The sequence below is a fragment of the Macaca thibetana genome, chromosome 12 (assembly GCF_024542745.1).
Source record: "Macaca thibetana thibetana isolate TM-01 chromosome 12, ASM2454274v1, whole genome shotgun sequence".
NCBI classification, from domain to species: domain Eukaryota; kingdom Metazoa; phylum Chordata; class Mammalia; order Primates; family Cercopithecidae; genus Macaca; species Macaca thibetana.
In genome coordinates this window covers 78,146,186-78,169,484 of record NC_065589.1, presented here as the reverse complement: position 1 = coordinate 78,169,484, position 23,299 = coordinate 78,146,186, and the positions used below count along the sequence as shown (strand labels likewise).

Below are 23,299 nucleotides of genomic sequence, written 5' to 3'. Positions count from 1 at the left end.
AGGATTGTCTTGGCAATGCGGGCTTTTTGGTCCCATATGAACTTTAAAGTAGCAAAACTACATTTTTATAAACTGTTACAATGAATAAAAGCTTATAAAAATCCCTGTAAAGAAGAATGCCCCCAATTTCAAATTCCAGTTTTTAAATCTGCAGAAATTGACCACTCGTGTATAACAAATATTTATTTTATAACAGACAATTATCAGAGCAGATTCAGCTAAACACAGGAAAAGTGAAGATGAGTAAGACTCAGTTCCTATTCCTGAAGGGTTCATAGCCCCAAAGGATTGACAGGCAGGCAAAATTACCATTAAGTTTGATGACTGCCCTAACACAGGTATGCAGATGGTGCAGCCGCAGGTCACAGGAAGAAAACGGAACTTTCCTAGGAATCCAGAAATGTCTTACAGACGGTAAACATGAGCTGGGTTTTGAAGAATGAAGAGAAAACACAGGAAAAGGCAAGAAATAAATGATATTTCAGGCAGAGGAAAGTGAATAGAGCCATAAAAGAAAACGGTACTTTTTAGAATTAAATGGTTTGGTAAAATTGCACAGAGAAATCAGAAGAGATGAGAAATCAGTGAATCGACTGAAACATTTTATAAGAGAATTCAGTAAGGTGGGTTGGTACAAAGGTCATATATGGAAGTGTCAATAGTCTACATAAATATCAGCAAAAACTAGTCATAAAGTACAATGAAAGAAAAAGTAACTTTGGTAATAGCAACAAAAATGAAATTTAAAAAGATTCTCCAAGTATTCCCATCTCAGTCAATCACATTTCTTTCATTTGTCCAGGCCAAAAATCCTTGTTCATATAAACATATATCTAATCCATCTACAAATTCCACCAGCTCTATTTCATAAATAGACCCAGAATCCACCAACCACCTGGATCACCAAACACCTCTGCTCAAGCTGCCAACTGGTGTCCCCACTCCCAACCTTGTCACTTTGTAATCTAGTATCAACGTACCAACCAGCGTGATCTTTTTAAAATACAAGTTAGATGACTAAACTTTCAGGGGTCATTTCTGTAGTTCATTACTAGAGAAGTTTCTCTGAATGTGTGGAAAAATAAGTAAATAAAATAATAAAATAAAATACAAGTCAGATCACTGCCTCACTTCTCACATTCTCGAGTGGTTTCTTGCCTCAACCAGAGTGTTATACAAATGTTCCTCTACTTATGATGGGATTACAACCTGATAAATCCACCCTAAATTGAAAATATAAAATCAAAATGTACCAAATATCCCCAATAAACCCATCATAGAATCAGAAAATCCTAATTCAAAGCGTCATAAATTCAGATGTCCCTCAATTTATGACGAGGTTACATTCTGACAAATCCACAATAAAGTTGAAAAATCATACGTCAAACCATTGCAAGCAGGGGACCATCTGTAATAGGTCCTTCCTTCCTCCCTACCTCCGGCCTCTCCAGTCCCCTATCTAACACTTTCTCCCTAGGCTCACTGCATTCCAATCTCAGGACTCTTGCCTTTTTCTTGAACACATCCACAATACCAGGCCGTCTACAGTGTCTGTTCCTGACTTTAACACCCCCATCTCTTTCTCTCTACTTTACTTTTGGCCACAGGGTTAATGAGCAACATACTTATGTCTCCTTCCGTTAAAGGGTAATTAATTCCATGAGACTAGGGACTTGTTTCCATCACCTTGTCCACACATTTGCAAATACACAGAATCTCTGGGACCATGCCTGCCACATAGCAGGCACTGATATTTGCTGAAAGAGTGAATTCAATGACTACTTTCCACAGAAGATGCACTACCTACGCCTAAAATTGGGAAGGAAAAGAGTCCTTACCACCAAAAGATAAAATGAGCTTTCATACTTATCTGGGATTTTTTTTAAAAATTAACTGATTATGTTTTATTTTTTACAAGATGAATGAAAAATACACATTGGCTTTATTAGCAAGGGATAACTGAGAACTTCGTAATTACGGGGAAGTGTTCCCTGTCTACTGCACACTGCAGTGAACTCCTCTCACTCACAGTTTTGATGTCGGTGTGTGACAGTTTTACTTCCTCAGGTAGTTTGAGTCTGTGATGAAAATCCATCTCTAACCACTATACATAAGCCAATTTCTTTTAAGACAGGGAAAGTAGGACAAAGCACTAGTTGAAAAACCATTCACACAGAACGTTTTTTTGAGGCAGGGTCTGGCTCTGTCACCTAGGTTGGAGTGCGGTGGAACAATCTCAGCTTGCTGCGGCCTTTATCTCCTAGGTTCAAGCGACTCTCGTGCCTTAGCCTCCTGGGTAGCTGGGACTACAGGCACACGCCCAGCTCATTTTTATATTTTTACTAGACACCGGGTTTTGCCATGTTGTCCAGGCTGGTCTTGAACTCCTGGACTCAAGCAATCCTCCCACCTTAGCCTCCCAAAGTGCTGGATTACAGGCAGCAGCCACCACACTGGGACATTTACACAAGACTTCTAGGAAAACATCCTAATGTTCCCAGTTGTTATTTCAATTTAATAATGTATTTGTTACCTTTGTTCCTGAAAAATGGAAAGCATTGAATAAGACCAAGATCCTTCCACAATGAATGCGCAGTACAACTGAGAAGATGCAACGCGTAATTAAATAATACAAAACAAAAAAGAAGGGTCATCAAACAGATGGCAACTTTGAAAATTTAGGTCAATGAAAGCCAGCTGAGCCCAGCTGTGTGGGCTGGGGAGCAGCACCAAGGCATGTTCATGCTTCAAAGAGAAAAGACAAGAGACTCAGGTTTTGCAAGAAAAGTAGAATTTTGATAAGCAGAGTCTGTACGATCAATTATATGTTAGTTCCCAATTGTGATCCATACGCACTAAATTTAGGAATGTGTTTATCTAGTTTGCTTACTACATAGTCCAGTCTAGTGAAAAGAATACCAGATGGAAGCCTGGATTTGGCCTGAATCCTAAGTAGCTTTAAGCCTTTAACTTATTTGACCTTTTAGTCACCAGCAAAATTTTGAAAATATCTTTTACCTACTCACAACTCTCCTAACATTAATTTTTTGGTCAGAGGCTCTGAAGTAATAACAAAATTGTCACCCAAAGTTAAAAGTACAGTGAAAATAATCAAACGCGTATTATCACCTAAATATAGGAAATTCTGATAATACAAACTAAAGAGAAAAATGTAACATTAACATTCAATAACAACTATAGTTAAGAATACTAAGTTTTTAAAATATTTAAATATTTAAAAATCATAGTAACTGCCACTGAAGCCTCCTCACCCCTTTTAAACAGGAATGTTTGAGCCAGTTTTCTTATCAAATAGATTTTCACATATGCTTTTCTTCTCCGGTGGCCTTGTTTGACTATCAGTCTACTCTTCAGAGGTTTTTTCCCCTTAACAGTAAACAAGAGCAAATTTCACATAAGGGTGGGTGGAGAGGAGGTTATATTGGAAAGATATGTATAATAAGAAAACTCCTCCCACATCAGGGCAAAAATAATTTAGTTGAAGCTTAAAAATAACAAGCTACAGTAAATTATTGCTTATGCAAATCATTGCTTTATTAAAATTATCTCATTATACTCAATTTTAATAAGGCCAATTAAGGCAAAATTTGCATTACTCAATAATATATTTTGAAAATATCATAACCTCATTTTAACACAGAATTTAATTAGTGTTCTACTATTACTGCTGATTGGTCTTTTTATCATTTTGATTTACAGGGCACTCCAAAATCATGTGCCCACTGTAATCATTACTCCATTACTGTCAATATAATGTCCTTAAAAAAGCTAAAAAGAGGGAATAAAAGAGCTCAGCGAAACATAATTCTAGTCTTGATTTGAAAAAGCAAAGGTATAAAATACTATACGAGATATAGTTACATCCTTAATAAGCTACTCAACTCCAATGGGATCTCATCAGTTTGTTATATTTATTATATTTATAAAGTATTCTTACAGTTTCATTCAGAAAAGTGCTACATAAAAATATGGCTTCAACATTAAAGACAAAAATATAAGAGTGAATTCTCAGTGTTAAAACAATAGGGTTTCTAAGTATTGCAGTCTAAAGACCAAAAATAAATTTAACAGTAACCTTCTCTCAACACAGAGGGTGATCAAAAACAGGATTTATTGTGGTAAGTGTTGATAAGGCAGTCCCTCAAAATAACTGGCAGTGTTTTGATGGCCACTAAATTATGTATTTCAATTATAAATTGGAGACCAATTTCTCAACACAATTTCTCAGTTTGTCTGGGTTTAATGAAACAACAGAAGAATTTATTAAATAAGATTTGTTTAGAAGTGGGCATAACATTGTAATATGTTCTCAAGGGAATACAATTAAAAACAATAAAAGCCCTCTTTTCTTGATGAGCCTAATTTCAAAGACTGAATATGTCAAAACGGCTTGAAATGATATGCAAAAATGAAAATCGACGAGAACCCAAGACATTATATGACTCTTATATTACATTTTTTTTTTCTTCAAGGTAGCCAAAAACCTATGAGGGTCCAAATCATAGACAATTATCTGTCTCATCTTGGTCACACTGAGCGCTATTTCACAGTCACTCAATTCCTCTGTGAGGGATTGTCTTCCCTTGGCTTCTTTGTGTGGGCACATAATCTACTGTTTTCTTCCTTCTTCACTGCCACTCCTCAGTCTCCCCATCCTCACCTCCTCCGATTTCTAAATGCTGGGGCAACCCAGAGTCCATTCTCTGCCTTTTTCTCTTCTTTCTACAACCTCTACCTCCAAGGGACTTCATAAAACCCCATGGCTTCAAATATCACTATATGTCAGTGGCTGCCAAATTCACATCTCCAACCCTGACTTGTTTATTGAGCTCTGACTTTTATTCCCAATCATCTCATGGTTATCGCCATTTGGATGTCCCATAGGTATCTCAAATGGTATATAATCAAAACTTGATTCTCCTCTTCATCTCTAATCCTCATTCTCACACAAACCTACTGTATATTATTCCCCATCTCAACAAATGGCTCTACTAACCACTCAGTTAACTCAAGCAAAAAGAACTCCAGCAGGCATACTTTAATTCCTCTCTGTCCTTTATCTCCTACTTCCAATCCTTTAACAATTCCCCTGGGATCTAAACACTAAAACATATCCTGAACTTCTATACTTTTCACCAGCTCCCTGCTACCACCCTGGTAATTAAGGCATCATCTTTTCTTGCCCAAACTGCTTCAAAAGCCCTTTCATTGGTCTCTCCTGTTTCTCCTCTTGTCCCTTAAAATCTATTCTCCCCTGCAGTAGTCAGAGTGATCTTTTAAATATGTATGCCATTAGGTCAGTGGGGGAGAAAAACAAGAAAAAATACATAAATCAGATCACATCTCTCTGATCCTTCACTGGCCTTCCAATGCATTGGTGAACCCAAAATCTTTTCCTTGGCTTGCAGGCCCCAGATGAGCTAAATATGGTTTCAGAGCAGCAGCCGTAGTACTTGACCACCATAGCCCTGAGACATACATAATCAGAAAACACTAAGGGCAGGGACTTAGAAGCCACATTTGACAACCCTCCGAGTGATTCTGATGTATGCTAACATCTGAGAACCAATGAGCCAACCTCAGCTCCCTTTTTGTTACTCCCAGTTTCAATGCCCCATGTAATTCACACCGGCATTCTTTCCTGAAATAGACCCAGTCTTTTCACATCCAAGGGCCTTCCACAGCTTTGCCCTCGGTCCAAAATGCTTTTAACCAGAAAACTTCAAATTGCCTGCTCCTTGAGGTCATTCAGAATTCAGCTAAAATATTTCCCCCTCTTAGAGGTATTCTCTAACCACTCAAAAAAGGTACCAAGGTGCACCCCACCCACTGTGGCCCACCCTTCACATAGCCCTGCTTGGTCCCCATCACATTTATCATTATCTGAAATCATCCTGCTTATTTACTTATTTCCTTGTTTATTATTTGACCCCAGAATAAAAATTCCTGGAGGGCTGGGACCTGGCCTCTCTCATTCTCTGCTGGCACCTAGAGCTATCACTGGCACAAGATGGGGTTCTCTATGAGCATTTTTTTTTTTAATTTAACTGAGGAAGGAAGGGAGGGAAGGTCATATTAGTTTCATGAGTTCATAGAAAAGCAAAAACTTGGTGGGTTGCTGAGAGTCAACCTATTCTGTAGCCAGAGGTATGAGAAGTCATTCAAGTCATTCATGAATATCTACTGCTAAGTCCTATAAAGGTGCTTTTGGTCTACATTGAATCTTATGAGGCCACTGCCACTGCCATTTAGTTGGGGTTTAGAGAGGTTTAAGAAATTTGCCCCAAAGCGCAGAGAATATGGACAATTACAAATGAAAACCCACCAAATCTCCCCGCCAATGGCCCTAGAAAAGGCCACCCAAATAAGTCCCAATGTTTAAATAAGCCCCAAAGACATCCACATGGATAAAAGAGCTCAATCCTCAGGAATTTTCTAAATGGTTTTCCTATTTGGGGACGGGATTAAATTGGGACTGACAAAATTTTAGATTGTATGAAGACTCCCTCATTTTGCCCAGATGCTCAGTAATTTGCTGAAGCCATATAATCTGTGGGACAGGACTCAAATGTTTCATCTGTAGCTTCCTTTAACCAATGAGAATCATGATTATTATCAGAAAATAATAATCTAATTTTTCATTTTTAAGAATGGGACTCATCTTTCAGTTATACTTGGTATAATATATCAAGCAAAGGCAGTAAGTATTCTTCACATCAAAGCAGCACATATGGAATGCTAGTGTCATGTCCCAACAGTAAGAGCCAGAAAGAACACAAGAAAAAATAGTTTTTATCCGGTATCAACAGCAGCTAATCCTTGAGTGTTGACTGTGTGTTAGAAAATGTTTTTTACCTGCACTAACTCATGTCCTTACTACACTGTATGAAGCAAGTGCTGCCACCTCCACATTCCAGACGAGGGTGACACGCAGAGAGATTAAGGAACTTGCCTAAGGTTCCTTAGCCAGTAAGTGGTGGGGCTGAAATTTAAACCCAAGGTGTCTGATTCTAAAGTCGGCGCTCCTTACCATCACATACATCATTTCTTTGAGAGCTTAAACATTCATCAAAATAAACAAAAACAACAACAACAAGTGAATGAGCAAAAGCCAGGTAGTGAAGGAGAAAAAAAAATGTGGTTATTGAATATCTTCTTCTAAGTCCTGTACAGGTGCTTTTTGTCTACATTTAATCTTATGAGGCAGTTGCCACTGCCATTTAGCTGGGGTTTACAGAAGTTTAAGAAATTTGCCCAAAAGCACAGAGAACATGGGACAACTACAAATGAAAACCCACCAAATCCACCCCCTGCCCCAGTAACCCTAGCAAGGGCCATAAGCCTCAACATTTAAACAGGAAGGCAGATGCCAGATGTACCCATACCCCAGCCCTACCACTGAGTCAGCCACTTCCCCAGGTGAGGTTGGAGAAACAATATACTGGACATCAAAAGGCCTGGGAGTACCCTAAATGGCCACTTGCGTTACCATAAGTAAATTACTTAATTTCTCTGGTCTTCCATTTTCTCATTTACAAAATACAGGTATTGAACAAGATGATCCCATGCCCCTTTACCTCAAACATACAAATATTTATGCACAATTTTGTTTAGAGACTGGAAATGGAAACAAGATAGTTAGGACTAGAGTCAGGGCAGGGCACAGTGGTTGCACTAATTTACAAGCAGCATTTGGTTGAGAGTCACATGGACAGGACGCCCATTCCCAGGTAGCTCTTCCTATGCTGAGAACACTTCTGCTCCTGGTCAGGAAAGGGTCTCCTCTGAGGCTCATAGGAAATGGAAGCCTGGAAAATGGGATCCATTTCCAAGTGCTCTTCTCTCTCTTGGCATTCACACTAGGAAAAAATGATGAAGGGAATGGCAAACACAAAGGAAAATTTTGAAAAGCTCTTGCTTCAGTCCCCCACACTCAATTATTTTACATTTCAACACCTGGAATAACAAGTCCCTACCACAAGCCATTCATCCCTTCAGGCTTTCTGCCTCCATGGCACCTCCACTCAAGTCTGACCATAGCCACATCAATTTCATCCCATGTTTCTGCCACTTTAAATCTCTCTCTCCAAGGTGCGCGCACACACACAAAAAAGCAGAGGTTTCTATTATCTTAAATACTACTTGTCTGCTTCTTCCAAGTACCTTGTCATTACCCTCCCTTTTTTGCAGCAAAACTTCCAGGACTCTGCTGTCCAACATGGCGGCCATGTAGCTACTGAGCACTTGAAGCATAATTAGTGTGACTGAGGGACTACAGTTTTATTTAGTTTTATTTGAATTTTAAAACTGATACTTGATTCAGTTATTGGAAAATGTTTAAGTATATTTGTGACAACTTGCGTATAGGAACTTTTTTTTTTTTTTTAAGAGTCTCACTCCATCACCCAGGCTGGAGGGCAGTGGTGCGATCTTAGGTCACTGCAACCTCCGCCTCCTGAGTTCAAGCAATTCTCATGCCTCAGTCTCCTGAGTAGCTGGAATTATAGGCATGCATCACCATGCCCAGCTAAATTTTGTAGAGACAGGGTCGCACCATGTTGGCCAGGCTGGTCGTGAACTCCTATCCTCAAATAATCCACTCGCCTCAGCTTCCCAAAGTGCTGGTGTTACAGGTGTGAGCCACCGTGCTGGCCCAGAATCTATTTTTTCAAGTATAAATTTCATGACATCTAAATACAGATCAGGTATTTCCAATGAAAATATATCATCTGAGTTGAGAAGTGCTATAAGTGTAAAATACACACTATATTCCATAGACTTAGTAAAAGGTATTAAACATCTATTGGTAATTATTGTATGTTGACTACATGTTAAAATAATATTTTTATATACTCAGTTTAAGGAAATACACTTACCACAGTGGACCACCTCTAAGATGATCTCCAATGACTTTGCTTCCTTGTGCAATGTCCTCCCTTTGAATGTGGGCTGGACTTAGTGACTCACTTCCAGTAAACAGAATGCAGCAACAGTGATGGGCTGTCATTTCTGAGATTAGGTTACAAAAAGACCATGGTGTTGTTTTAGGTACCCTCCTGCTCTGAGAGAATCCAGCTGCCCTATGGGGAGTCCCATGTGGCAACTGACATATCAGGCCAATAGTCACAAGAGTGAGCTTGGAAGCAAATCTCTCCCCAATAGAGACTTCAGCCCCAGTGTACACCTTGATTGCAATCTCACCACTCAAAAACAAACTAGAATGACAGTTCTACATACACCCTGTACCTGACTTTCAGTTTCAGGTGATTTGACATACTCGCTGTGCTCTAAAGCACTGCTCCTGGCGTGACCTACATTTAGAACACATCCTCTTTATAATCCAAGAAACTTTCTTGTTTTACACATAGAAGTCTATTTTAAATTCTTTTAGGATCTTGTCTGTATTTAAAGGAAACATGTAAATCCTTTTGTTCAATAATTAGCTATGATGATCTATCACACCCATCTCTGCGTGATGATGAAGTGGAGCAAATCCAAAGACAAGACCCAGCTTTCCGGCTGGGCGCAGTGCCTCACACCTGTAATCCCAGCATTTTTTGGAGCCCATGGCAGGAGAATCACTTGAACCCTAGAGCCTGGATGACATAACAATACTTCATCTCTACCAAACAAATTAAAAAATTAGCCTGGCATGCTGGTATGCACCTCTAGTCTCAGCTACTTGGTAGGAGGATCACTTAAGCCTGGGAGGTCAACGCTGCAGTGAGCTATGATTGTGCCACTGCACTCCAGCCTAGGTGACAGAACAAGACCCTGTCTGAAATAAATATAGGAAAATTTAAAAAATTTTTGCTTTTAAAGACACAGGTTTCCCTCTAGCATGTAGAGTATGGCAGAAAGAGTAAAGATGTAGCCAAGCGACTAGCACAATGCAGGAAATACCCCAGGGTACCTTGTGCATAGTTTCCAAAGTACATCACCTTATCCGCCAGAAACATTTTTTGAGGCAAAAACCATTAACATAATTTTGGCATTTTTTATTAGTACATTACCTTCTGCAGAGTATGTTCAATTAATTCTTAAAGAATGAATCTACTTAAATATAGCTTCATTAGGTTGATTCATTTTTTTGTTGTTATATCTCTCTCAAATCTTTCCCTTTTACTACTTTTAAGGAACATAGCAATTATGTAAAGTGGGCCACAGGAACACAATAGAACCGCTTTGTATCATTAGACCTTTGAGAATAAGGTTAGCATGAGTAGATGAAGCTTTATTGTAATTTAGTTGTCATATACCCAGAAAGAGATAACCTGCTCTGTGTTCTAACTCATGTAATAAAAGGGTCATGTAGGTAATGACAGGATTCTTTAAATTTAATTTAGGTCTCAACTCAAAAGCTGTTTTTTCTTAAATGAAATTAGATAGTTCATTTGCTTCTAAATGCCCTTTTAAATTCATATAAACAAATGGACAGCATTTATCATCCTGCCATACTTTTCATGTATACATAAAAACATCACTATGCTGTGCAAAAGTGGTTCCCAAATACATCTTAGAAGTTGTTCTGACTCATGCTTAGTTATCATTTCAGACCTTTAATAGACATACGGCCAGCCTTTGTTCACCTTACTCTAAATATATTCTATGCATGTAGTACATATATAGACATATACAAATGTGTGAGTATACATACGTGTGTATTTGACACCATGAGAGAGAGAGAGCGCGCGCGCGAGAGAATGCGCTAGTGAGCACCATGAGCACTTATTTTCCTTTGGCTTTCACTAGAGGTCTATTCCAAATTCACTTGCCAAGTAACTTTTCCTGAAGCAACTCTTATTCTCCTATTTTAAGCAGATATGTATTCCAGTAGAAAACATGTAACTCCTAAAAATAATTCTGGTGAGGAAAATTTAATATTCACTATGATAGCCAGTTACTGAGATGCTAAGTAACATAATTCTCTCTCTCCATTCCCCGTCTACTTGTCATCACCAGGTAATTTCTAGGGAAATTTCTTCAACATTTAGTAATATCCTAATAATATTTTCAATTCCAAAACCCTGGTTTCTATTTTTCATTTTGCTTATAATATCTGAGTTAAAAAAATGGCAAAAATATATTTTTATAAAAGTTGATAGAGAACTAGTTTACTCCTAAGCAGCATCTCTAAGTCAATAAACTTATTCTAATGTCTATAAATTTAAAATAAGTGCTTTAGATAATCGTTGTATAATTTGGCCTTCACTGTTTCTGGTGGGGACATGTGGGCGATATGAGAGGGAGAAAACAAAAATATCTTGCTCACTAAATACATACAGTATAATCTCCCAGTGACAACATTAATGCATTCCAGAAAGGCACGGGGTAATAAAAAAAGATAACACTTGCATTTAAAAAGGAAAAAAAATCTACATACTAATCACCAAGAGTTATTGGATAAAAATCAAGATTCAGAGCCAGAGATCTTGATTTGTGTCTGGGTCTGCACAAATTAGTTATTAGGTCATTTGATCTCACCGGAACTTGAATTGCAAAACTGGAATAACACTTCCAGCCTCTCAAGGTTGCTGAGAGGGTTAAATGGGTAAGGTACCTTCATTTTCTAGCACAGTGGTTCTCAAACTTGGCTGCACAATGGACCCACCTACATTTAAGAAAATACTGAGGCCTAGTTGTCACTTTCAGAGTTTCTGATTTAATTGGTTTGTGAGGATTTTTAAAAATCTCCCCAAGAGATTCTAAAGTACAGTCAATTTTGAGAACGACCGGTCTCATATAATGCCTAGCACACCGTAAGTATTCAGTTAGACTTAATGATATACCTTCACTGGAACTTTATAAACTCTAATATACACCTAAAAGCTGCTACCTAGGTCAATCACATTTATGTAAACTCAAGGTCTCAGGATCAGTGAATATATAACATATCTTAAAAGCAGTCTATAAGTTTAGCAATAAGTGTTTCAAATTCAAATCCCTGTTATATTTTTGCTTTCTTTTATCAAAGAGGAAAATTCCTCATGAAAGAAATAAAAATTATCTTTTACTTTATATTTTTTACTGAGATACAATTTACATAAGAAAATGCACAAATAGAAGTGAATAGAATTTTACATATATACACACACACCTCTGTCTGTCTGGGTTTCTCTCTCAAGGAGCCATCAACACAGACTAAGATATAGGATAGGAAAATATAACTACAAAGGAAAAATTAAATATTAGACCAGACATGGTGGTTCATGTCTATAGTTTCAGCTACTTGGGAGCCTGAGGTGATAGGATCACCTGATCCTGGGAGGTCAAGGCTGGAGTGAGCCACGATCATGCTACTGCATTCCAGCCTGGGTGACAGTGAGACTCTGTCTCAAAAAATAATAATAATAATTAAATATTAAATGTCTTATATATGTCCCATAAATGTTCCTGTAATTTCAGTTTATCTCTGGGTTTTCCTAAATATCTTACAGGGGATGTTTACTTTTGCACAGTTAAGACAGTCAAACTTTCTTAACAAGAAAAGGGAACAAGATGAGAAAAAAGATGAGAAAAACCTTCAGCAGAAATAGTTATATCAAAGGAGGAGATATAAAATTAATATAAACAAATGAGCAATTTGAGAAAACAGACTTAAAAGAAATATCTACAATGAGTCACAAGACAGTCAACAACACTTACTGGGCACCCCCTGTGTACTCAGTGCTATATAAAGAAATGGTGAGCAGATTAAAGAAATACCATATGAGGTCCTCAGACACCAATAACTTAAAAATGAAATAAGTCCAACTAAACAACAGCAAAGATGCCCTAAATGCACTCTAGGAAAAAAAACTCTACATTAACTGAATGCTTATCTAGTTGCAGAAATTATGCCAAATGTTTTATGTATATAATCCCCTAACAAATACTATCCTTTTTTGAATAGAACCCTAAAATAATTCATAAACATTTATAGAAATGACCAAATAACTTCACTCAATAACAAACCCAAACCACAAAACCATGTCCCAATGCTCACTTGTGTTCCTGCACAGCTTTCCGCCGGTACAAGTGTCAGCAGCAACTGGACTCAACATCATCTACTGAAAGCTTCCTTCGCACTTTTGTTTGTTGCCTTGCAGGCAACATATATGGGAGAATCACTGTGGTTTAGAAAAATTAGTCCAAAAAAGGTCATAAAAATGTGATTGACACTACAATTAAATTTTTTTTAATGATTAACAAAAACATGAGAAGAGAGAACTATTTGAAATTCTGAACTCTTTTTTCTTTGGCACATAGAAATTAAATATAAAAGGCCTTATTACAAATATGTATTTCTACTTTAAAAAGGTTAAATTATTATTCATAAAAATTTGAAGAAAAAGTTACTCATTAAAAACAAAATTATCTTGGATTTTTAAAAATTTTACTATACTTGTTCTCTAAAACAATAAATGTAGAAAAAAAAGTTCTCCACCAAAGGAAGTTAAAAAATTTTAGTTGATTTTTTAAAAAAACTTCCAAAATTTCTAACCTAGCATTTAAAACATTAAATGTAAGAGTTATAATTATTAAAATATATGCACATATACATATTAAAGAGTGGGAATGCATATGTCAGCCAAGCAAGCCTACTGGTAGATTAGCCAACCAAACAATAAAACCAAAAGTTGCTTTCAAGTCACAATCCGAATAACCTACTCTCAAATATGAACTTGGGTAAATATTAAACATCATCGACTCTGTCAAAATTTTAAATTTATGTTGGGGTAAACCTATCAATCACCATATACTGATAAAGAAAATTCCCTGAAATAAATTTGCCAAAATAATTTTCTTAGCTATGGGTTTTGACAAATACTAGCTAAAAAAACTATTTGGACATAGTATCTCAAACAGAGTTTAGAAATATTAAAATCAAATGTAGCATATTATTTAAAAATTATCTTAAATTGGATCTAAACTTAAAACATAAACTTAAAAAATTTATAGACAAAAACATAAGAAAAAAAAATCTTTGGGAACAAAAGTTAGGCCATAGGATTAGATATGACATCAAAGGCACAATCCATAGATTTAGTATACATATATGTATATCAAAAAATTTGACTTCATCAAAAATTAAAAACTTTTGCTCTGTGAAAGACCCTATTAAGGGGATGAAAACGCAAGCCACAGACTGGGAGAAAATATTTGCAAGTCACATATTCAGCAAAAAGACATATCTAGCATATACAAAGAACCCTCTAAACTCAATAGTAAGAAACAATCCAGTCATGAGATGGAAAAAAGTTTTAAACTCATTACCAAAGATGGTACACGAATGGCAAATAGACACACAAAAAAATGTTCAACAACATTATCTATTAGGAAAATGCAAATTAAAGCTATGATGAGCTACCACTACACACCTAAATTTTAAAATACTTGTAAATACCAAGTACAGACAAAAATGTGGAGAAACTGGCTGTCTCATATGTGGCTTGTATAATGTGAATGCAAAATGGTGAATGCCACCCTGGGAAACAATTTGGCACTGCCATATAGAACTAAACATACACATAATGTATGACCCAGTAATCTACTCCTAGGTATTTGCACAAGAGTAGTGAAAATTTATATTCCCAAAAACCTCTACATGAATGTTTATGGCTGCTTTCTTCATAGACCCAAACTGGAAACAACCCAAATGTGCTCCCATGGGAGAAAAAATAAAAAACTATGATGCATCCATACAACAGAAAACTACTCAGCAATAAAAAGCAGCCAAGTTTTGATACATTCAACTCAGATGGATCTCAAAGGCATTATGCTGACTGAGAAAAGAAAGTCTCAAGGAGTTACATACTGTATGGTCCTGCTTATGTAAGAGTCTCAAAGGGACAAACTTCAGGTCACAGAAAATAGATCAATGGCAGCCAAATTTGGAGGCATGATGAGACTATTAAAGTTAACATAAGAGAGTTTCTTTGTGGTGGTGAAGAGTTCTGTACTCTGATAATGAATGGTGCAGTTACATAAATCTACACATGTGGCAAAATTTCATAGAACTACAAACCTGAATCAACAAACATAATGATTACAGAATGCATGTAAAAAGCTGATGAAATCAGAATAAGGTCTGTACCTGTGTTAATAGCATTAGTATGGATGTCACTTTCTTGGTTTTGACAACATACTACCATTATATATGATATTATTAATTGGGGGAAAGCTAGGAGAAGGGCACAGAGAAACTTTCTGCACTATTTCTGTAATTTCTTTCAAAGCAAACTAGTAAAAAAAATAAAAGTTACAATAAAACTATATCTAAGGTAGTGATTCTCAAAATTTGGTAGATATTAGAATCACCTATGGAACTTGTTTATAAAAAGGTTTGCTTGGGTGGCCCTACTTTGTGCCTATTTAAAGTAAACCTGCATATGGGGTCCAGGTAATATATGTTGATAATCTAGCACATTACAGGTTGAAACCACTGAACTAAAATAAAGGCAAAGATATTAGAAAAAATGATGATCCCCATCAATAACTCTTGTTCTATTTAACAGCTAATTACTAAAGAAGTCCTACGCACACAAGACCTCCTTCACAGACTATATAACTGAGTCAAGAGGCTGCCACAGATACAGCAAAAGAAATGCAATGACGATATGGATGTATTTAATAATGCAAATACTGGCCAGACACGGTGGCTCATGGCTGTAATCCCAGCACTTTGGGAGGCCAAGGCGGGCAGATCACCTGAGGTCGGGAGTTTGAAACCAGCCTGACCCACATGGAGAAACCCTGTCTCTACTAAAAATACAAAATTAGCTGGGCGAGGTGGCGCACATACCTGTAATACTAGTTACTCGCTAGGCTGAGGCAGGAGAATCACTTGAACCTAGGAGACAGAGGTTGCGGTGAGCCACGCTCGCGTCATTGCACTAGAGCCTGGGTAACAAGAACGAAACTCCATCCCCCCCCCCAAAAAAACAACTAATACTGTTAGTCATAACACACTTGATATATCAATACAGAAGTGAAAACACTGACCTAAGGAAAAAACCCATGCTATGAAAACAACGGTGTGCAGGGAAAATACATCCTCAATAAGACACTGGTGTCACATATTTAAATGTCTATTAGAGGCCTTTATCTATGCTTTTATATGAAATAATTATTGTTGACAAATCATAGACAAAAATAAGCATCAAGTTATTTGATTTAAAAGTTTCCTTTGTTCGACATAACTCATGAAAAGATCAACCTAAATATTACTCCATATACAACATAGTAAGTTAAAACCCAATAAGTTTCCAAATCTTCACTCAAATTCTCTCCTCACAGGATATCCACAGGAACATCCAGGTGTACAATTTTCACATTTATATTAGGCAGCTCTGTGCCAAGTACCTACCAGGCCCCTTTTACCTTTTCTCAGCAAAGATTGAATCACAGTTTTCCCACTATCTCCCAGCCATCTCATTATAAGAGAAGTAGCAACGCAACTAGAGAATAAATCAAGTCTTACAACATCATTTCTGAAAGGTTGCTAATCTCTAAATTAAACAGTTGCTGTAACCTCTGAAATGCTAGCTCACTTGCTCTTCGCTCTGTGGAAAAATAAGTTCTTTTGGATGAAAAATTATAGTCATTATGTGATTATGCTCAAATAGTTCAGCTGATTAATACTGGCCTCAAGTGAATCCATAATTATAGGCTTAATCCTTCCTTATAGGGCTGTTTAACCTGACCATGCTCTTTTGCCACAGGTGACAGTGCCAACCACTGAGCCAGAAAAAAAGTGAGTGTCACTGGGCAAAATAAAAGTCAACTGAGCATGTGTGTTTGAAGGAGGACAAGTCTACGACAACTCAAAGTACTTTCACTGTAAGTTTGGCCAGTAGTAGCATCTACTGTACCATAGATGAAACAATCCAATATACAGTGTCCTGCACCAACCAGGAGAGGTAGTGGAGAATTGGAAAGAGTGCTGCATTACAAGACAGTATACTTCAGTTCTAGTATCAATCAACATATACTGAGCTGAGTCTCAGCTGTCTCATTTAATCAATATATTAAATGTATAGTGTATTATACGAGAACAAACTAGCTAGCCTGGTAAAAGTATCTGATCATCTTAAAAAGTTTGCATTATTAAAAACAGTATAAGGCAAGGGTGAACAAACTATGACCTACAGGCCAAGTTAAGCCTATCATCCTTTTCCGTTTGAGACGGAGTCTCGCTCTGTCACCCAGGCTGGAGTGCAGTGGTGCGATCTTGGCTCACTGCAAGCTCCGCTTCCTGGGTTCACGCCATTCTCCTGCCTCAGCCTCCCGAGTAGCTGGGACTACAGGCACCCGCCACCACGCCCGACTAATTTTTTGTATTTTTAGTAGAGACAGGGTTTCGCCGTGTTAGTCAGGTTGGTCTAGATCTCCTGACCTCGTGATCCGCCCGCCTCGGCTTCCCAAAGTGCTGGGATTACAGGCATGAGCCACTGTGCCTGGCCGCCTATCATCCTTTTTTTTAAAAAAAAAAGTTTTGCTGGAACACGAACATGCTCATTTGTTTACATATAATCTATGAGTGCTTTCACACAATAACAGAGTTGAGTAGTTGTAACAGAGACCTTAGAGCCTAAAAGTCTAAAATGTTTACTGTCTGGCCACTTACAGGAAAAGCTCACTGATTCCTGGCATAAAGGGTCGCGTTTCCAATAACTATACAATTTTAAAATCCTTAGTTTTATGCAAAAATATACTTCGTACGTATCAGGTATGAAAAAAATGTCTTTTTTCTTTTTGTTTGAGAAAAAAATGTAAAAAATTTGACTACGCACTATAGGTATGGCTGGGAAAACAAGCACTCTCATACCTTTCTGGTGGGAGACCAAAATGGAGGAATTTTTCCCTATAGAGAAATATTTAGCAATAACTAACACAATCAAATACGTAGTTACCCTTTGGCCCAATAATCCTACTACCAGGAAGTTATCCCAAAGACACACTCGCTTATGGCTTATGCAAAAGGTTAGTTCTTGCAGCATTTTTGAAAACAAAAGACAAGAAACAAACCAAATATCCATGAATATTAGACTACATCAAATTATGGTACATTCACTTGATAAAGTATTATGCAATCATGAAAAGGAATGAAAAAGATCGTATACATTCATGACTGGCATATATTGGCAAATGAAATGAAGAAAATAAGTGCTTTTAGTATAATATCTTTTGATAAGAAGTAGATGGGGTTCTATATGGAATATAATAGAAACAATGTCAAGATAAAAATAAAAATGATTATCTATGTGGGAGAAAAGGAATAGGAATGAAAGTTAGATTTCTACAAATGTATCTTAAAATTTTGCCTTTAAACATTAAATGTTTTTAAATAACAGCTTTTCTTTTTCTTTTTGTTTGAGACAGGGTCTCGCTCCGTCATCCAGGCTGGAGTGCAGGAGCGTAATTGTTGGAGCCTCAAGCTATTGGCTCAAGAGATCCTCCTGCCTCAGCCTCCAGAGTAGCTGATACTACAGGCAAGTGCCACCACATCTGGCTATTTTTTTTGTTTTTTGTAGTAGAGATGGGGTCTCACTATGTTTATCAGGGTGGTCTTGAACTGTTGGCCTCAAGCAATCCTCCTGCCTTGGCCTTCCAAAGTGTTGGGATTACCAGGTGTGAGCCACCACACCCAGCTAGCTTTTCTTTTTTATATGCTCCTAATATGATATATTCTAAAGACAAAAACACTAAAAATTTTAAAACTGTAACCAGTTGTCTATTAGTAGTTATTTAACATAGTATTTTGAAACTATGTTGTTCATATAATTATAAAATAAATACCTAAATGTATACTATTAGGAGTCAATATTTTCTGAATGAGAAGAGATAAACATAAAATTGGAGTTAAATAAAAATGCTGTAACTTTAAATTTGATTGAATATATTAGTATGAACATGATTTTCTTCTTTCGAAAGTGCATATTATCCAGCTGTCCACTTGACAGTCATCACCCAGTAGCAAAGAGCATGTACCTATGGTCTGAAAATATATTTTCCACCAAAGGAACCAGGGTTCCTTGAAAAAATGGCTGAGTCCAGGTGTGGGCCAAAAAAGCATATGAGACCTTTCTGGCAAACAGAATGTTCTAGGATCAGAGAGGTTATCACAGACTATGGAGGTCATGGCAAAATGACTCAGCAGGCAACTGGAAGGGCCTCTTTCTGGCCTAAGATGGGATAATTTGAACACTAAAAGAATGACTACATTGTATAGAAACATAACATTTATTTTAAAAATCCATAAGTTATTAATAATAAACTAAATAGTCACTACGAAGGACGCTAGGGTAGGACATCTCTTAGCACCCTGAAAATGTAGGGAAAGAATCAATCAAGCATTTATACTGCCTGAAATACAGTTCATACAGAAATAAAACATTTGATGAACAAGGGTTTCCTTTAAAGAATTCTAGCTAGTAAAATACAGAAGGAATAAAATAATTAGAAAACTATTGGTTTCAATGTTTGCTCAAAAACAGTATTAAGCAACCATTCATCAATGAACTCTAAGCCATGAGGTGAGAATTTAACTGGGAATATAATAAATGGATGAGATGGACACCACCTGAATCCACTTTTCAAATTTAGCATCACTAAATACTGGACAGACATTATGTGCTTCATGACATGTTGCAACGGAACACACACAATACCACATATGAAGTACTCTTACCTAAAACATTTAATATGACTCTAACCAAAAAATTAAGTAGATTGAAAAACAATATAAACACAATCACAAGAATGTAATTAGCAAGATCCTGAATTTGTGATAGTCTACAAGATCAATAATCCAATTTAACTAACAAATCAAAATGTAGGAACAAAGAGAAGGGAGTGGGAAAGAACCCATATAGAATAAGAGATTTAAGTGACATAATCACCAAATGTTAGATACACTAATGTCACAAAAAGTATTTTTTAAATTTCCTTATCAGTTACAGATATATTATAAAATATTTATGAGTAAGATGGCTATGTGTGGATTTTCTTGAGATGAATAAAGGGGAAAAAATGGAGATAGCTAAAGCAAAATTGGCAAAGCGTTTGTGACTTTTAAAGCTGGGTGAAAAGTGAGTAATGAATATTCCTTTTGTGTTTGAAAATTACTAATGTAAAACAATAAAAAATCCTATGCTCTACGATATACATGAACAAAACAATAATTGAAACATAGAAACAAAAGCAATTACTAAAGCTAATCAAAAATACATTTAGGAACAGTGACTTAAATGAAGGTCACTTTTGCCTTTTCATCTGTAAAATGAAGGGCTGTCTGGAAGATCTCTGAAGTTCTTTTCATTCTACTATTTCTTATTTGTCCTTTAAATAAGCCAAGATCATAATTTTTTCTAATATATCTGTTCTAACCCTAATGGACCCCAGCCTCAAGCACCCAGTAGAGTGTTTTCTGTCTCTATATATTTGCTTTTTGGAGATTTCATATACAAGGAATCATGCAATATGTGTTCTCCTGAATGGCTTCTTCCGCTGTTGTAGCAAATATCCATACTTTGTTACTTTTTATTCCCTAATAGAATGCCATTGTATGAATAGACTACATTTTATTTACCCATTCACCAATTAATATATGATCAAGTTGCTTCCACTATTTGGCTATTATGAATAACGCTGCTATGAACACTCACATACAACTCTTTGCATATACCTTTTTTTGCATGTGATATGGGTTGGTTCCCTGTCCCTGCTCCAATCTCATGTTGAATTGTAATCCCCGTTGTTGGAGATGGAGCCAGGTGAGAGGTGATTGAATCATGGGAGTGGATTTCCCCTCAGTGCCATTCTTGCAATAGTGAGTTCTTGTGAGATCTGGTCATTTAAAAGTATGTGGCACCTCCTCCCTTTTGCTCTTCCTCCTGCTCCAGCAATGTGAAGTGCTGGTTCCCCTTTGCCTTCTGCCATGATTCTAAGTTTCCTCAGACTTCCCTAGAATCTGAGCAAATCCCAGCATCATGCTTCCTGTATAGCCTACAGAGTCATGAGCCAATTAAACCTCTTTTCTTTATAAATTACCCAGTCTCAGGTATTTCTTTATAGCAGTGAGAGAACGAACTAATACAGTATGTCATTGTTGTTAAGACTTCACAGCACAGATACATAACATGTTCCTAGTACTCTCTGATTCCTCCTGCTTTCCTCCATGCACGTAGAAATAGTTTAAAGCCACTGGCATTTAAAATTATAAGTTACTCATGGAAGATCAACAGATATTCAAGAACTATAAGCCACACCTATATTACACAAAACACAGCCTCGGACACAAAATTAATTATCCAAGAAATATTTTGATTATGATTAAAACAGTTGAAGAACCATAAGCCTCTGCTTTTTCATTAAGCCATTCTTCCTTCAACTACAGATCAATGGGTTAGTATAAATGTTGAGTATATCATAAGGATAATGAATTAACTAACATATTCAATAAAGAAAGATGTAGTTGGTACAATGAAGACAGCATAACTGTGTTTAACTCACGTACTGGTTTCACTACCGAAAACCAGAGAGGGATGGAATTCTGCTCCAAGTGTTGCTTATGCAACAATAGGCCGTTCAAAAGTGTACTTTCAAATTCAAACATAAAACTGCATGAATGATTTTTAATTTTTTTCTCACATAATTAGATAAGTTCATTTTTTGGAAAAATCACTAGAGTTTTAAAACATATAGATAGAAGATATACTAGCATTATCTTATGGAAAATAGTTTGGGATTAATGATTTAGAAAAATGATCGAAAAGGGAGGCAAGTATAACAAAATTCTGTAATATTTCTAGTCAGTAGGTTACAAAAAGGTCAGGTAAAGTGGGAAATCAAAAGTTCACATAACCTCAAACATTCTAACTTAAAATGCACAGATGCAAATTCATTTACTGCTCTTTGATGTAGAGTGAAAGCTTTTTTTTGCAAATGCACCCACTGATGGGATTTTCATCCTGTCCTTCTTGCATACACAGCATACAAAGGCTTGCCTTTGATGTTTTCCTTTTCTACGTAGACCAAATATTTCAATACATCTGCAAAATAATTTATATGTAAATTCATTTCATATTTTTATTTCATTATTTTAGTAGTCTCATTCGATTATAATTCAATAGCATAATTTTTTGGTTAGGGTAGGCAGCTCACCAAAGATTCTTTCTGAAGTATTTAATTTTGCTTTTATGGAAATAGCTCTTCCTGTTTTTGCATTGTATGTATATAATATTTTCAAAATTACATTATTAAAATAAGCAATTATAAAAACAGGCCTCAACAGGTTAAGTAAAACAAAATTTTGAAGAAATATAACTGGCATGAGCAGGTGAACTAGAAATTACCCTACTGGTCCTAGCCCCAAACAGTGCAAAGAACAGACATTCAGCATGTATGACTGAGGGATTGGAGATCTTATTTGAACAAGTTTGTGACTGAAGTTTAAGAACTTCTACAGATTACTAGATACAGGAATGATGGGGAACTTTGATACATACACTGACAAACCTTTAAGAAATCATGACCTGAAACTTGATTTTTTTTTTTTTTTTTTTTTTTTTTTTTTTTTTTTTTTAGTTTATCCAAACACGTGCAGGCCAAGCAAAAGCAACCACCTGTTACTCCTTAATTTATTACACAATTTGGAAGAAAGGCAGTAGAAAATGAGAAGACTGTGGATAGATCACATGCACCAGAAACAATACAAATGATTCTCTCAATAAAATAATAATCTAAGCCAAGCTTGTTCAACCTGTGGCCTGAGGGCCACATGCAGCCCAGGATGACTTTGAATGTGGCCCAACACAAATTCGTAAACTTTCTTAAAACATGAGTTTTTTTTTTTTTTTTTTTTTTTTTTTTTTTTTTTAGCTTATCAGCTATTGTTAGCGTTCGTATATTTTATGTGTGGCCCGAGACAATTCTTCTTCCAGTGTGGCCCACGAAAGCCAAAAGATTGGACACCTTTGAGTTAAGATATAAATACAGAAAGCACAGCTTTCCAGAAACCATTTTTACTCATCTACAGAAATAATCCCTCTTATCTGGGGAAGAAATGATCCAGAACCATCTTATGTCTACTAGTTAAATGCCTCCTATCATCTATCCCTTAGTAAATAATTTGATAAAAAGAAATTTTAAAAATCTGCAAATCTTACTAGTGTCATCAGAATTGAAAAATCACAATTAAATTTAAAGACAAGTAATATGTATTGACAAATGACATTTCTAAAAATCTCTGAGAAAGCACTGGCCTTCCTATTTCCTTAACTATTTTTAGGCATAT

The 23,299-nt window shown here is 36.4% G+C and overlaps 1 protein-coding gene and 1 pseudogene across 8 annotated transcripts in view; one reads left to right on the top strand and one right to left on the bottom strand.

Moving 5' to 3' along the window:
• The window catches only part of COBLL1 (cordon-bleu WH2 repeat protein like 1), a 198,987-nt gene that overhangs the window by 102,035 nt on the left and 73,653 nt on the right, over positions 1–23,299 (bottom strand). The gene's annotated exons all lie outside the window — the stretch shown is intronic.
• LOC126933331 (uncharacterized) lies at positions 1,014–1,091 on the top strand (annotated as a pseudogene).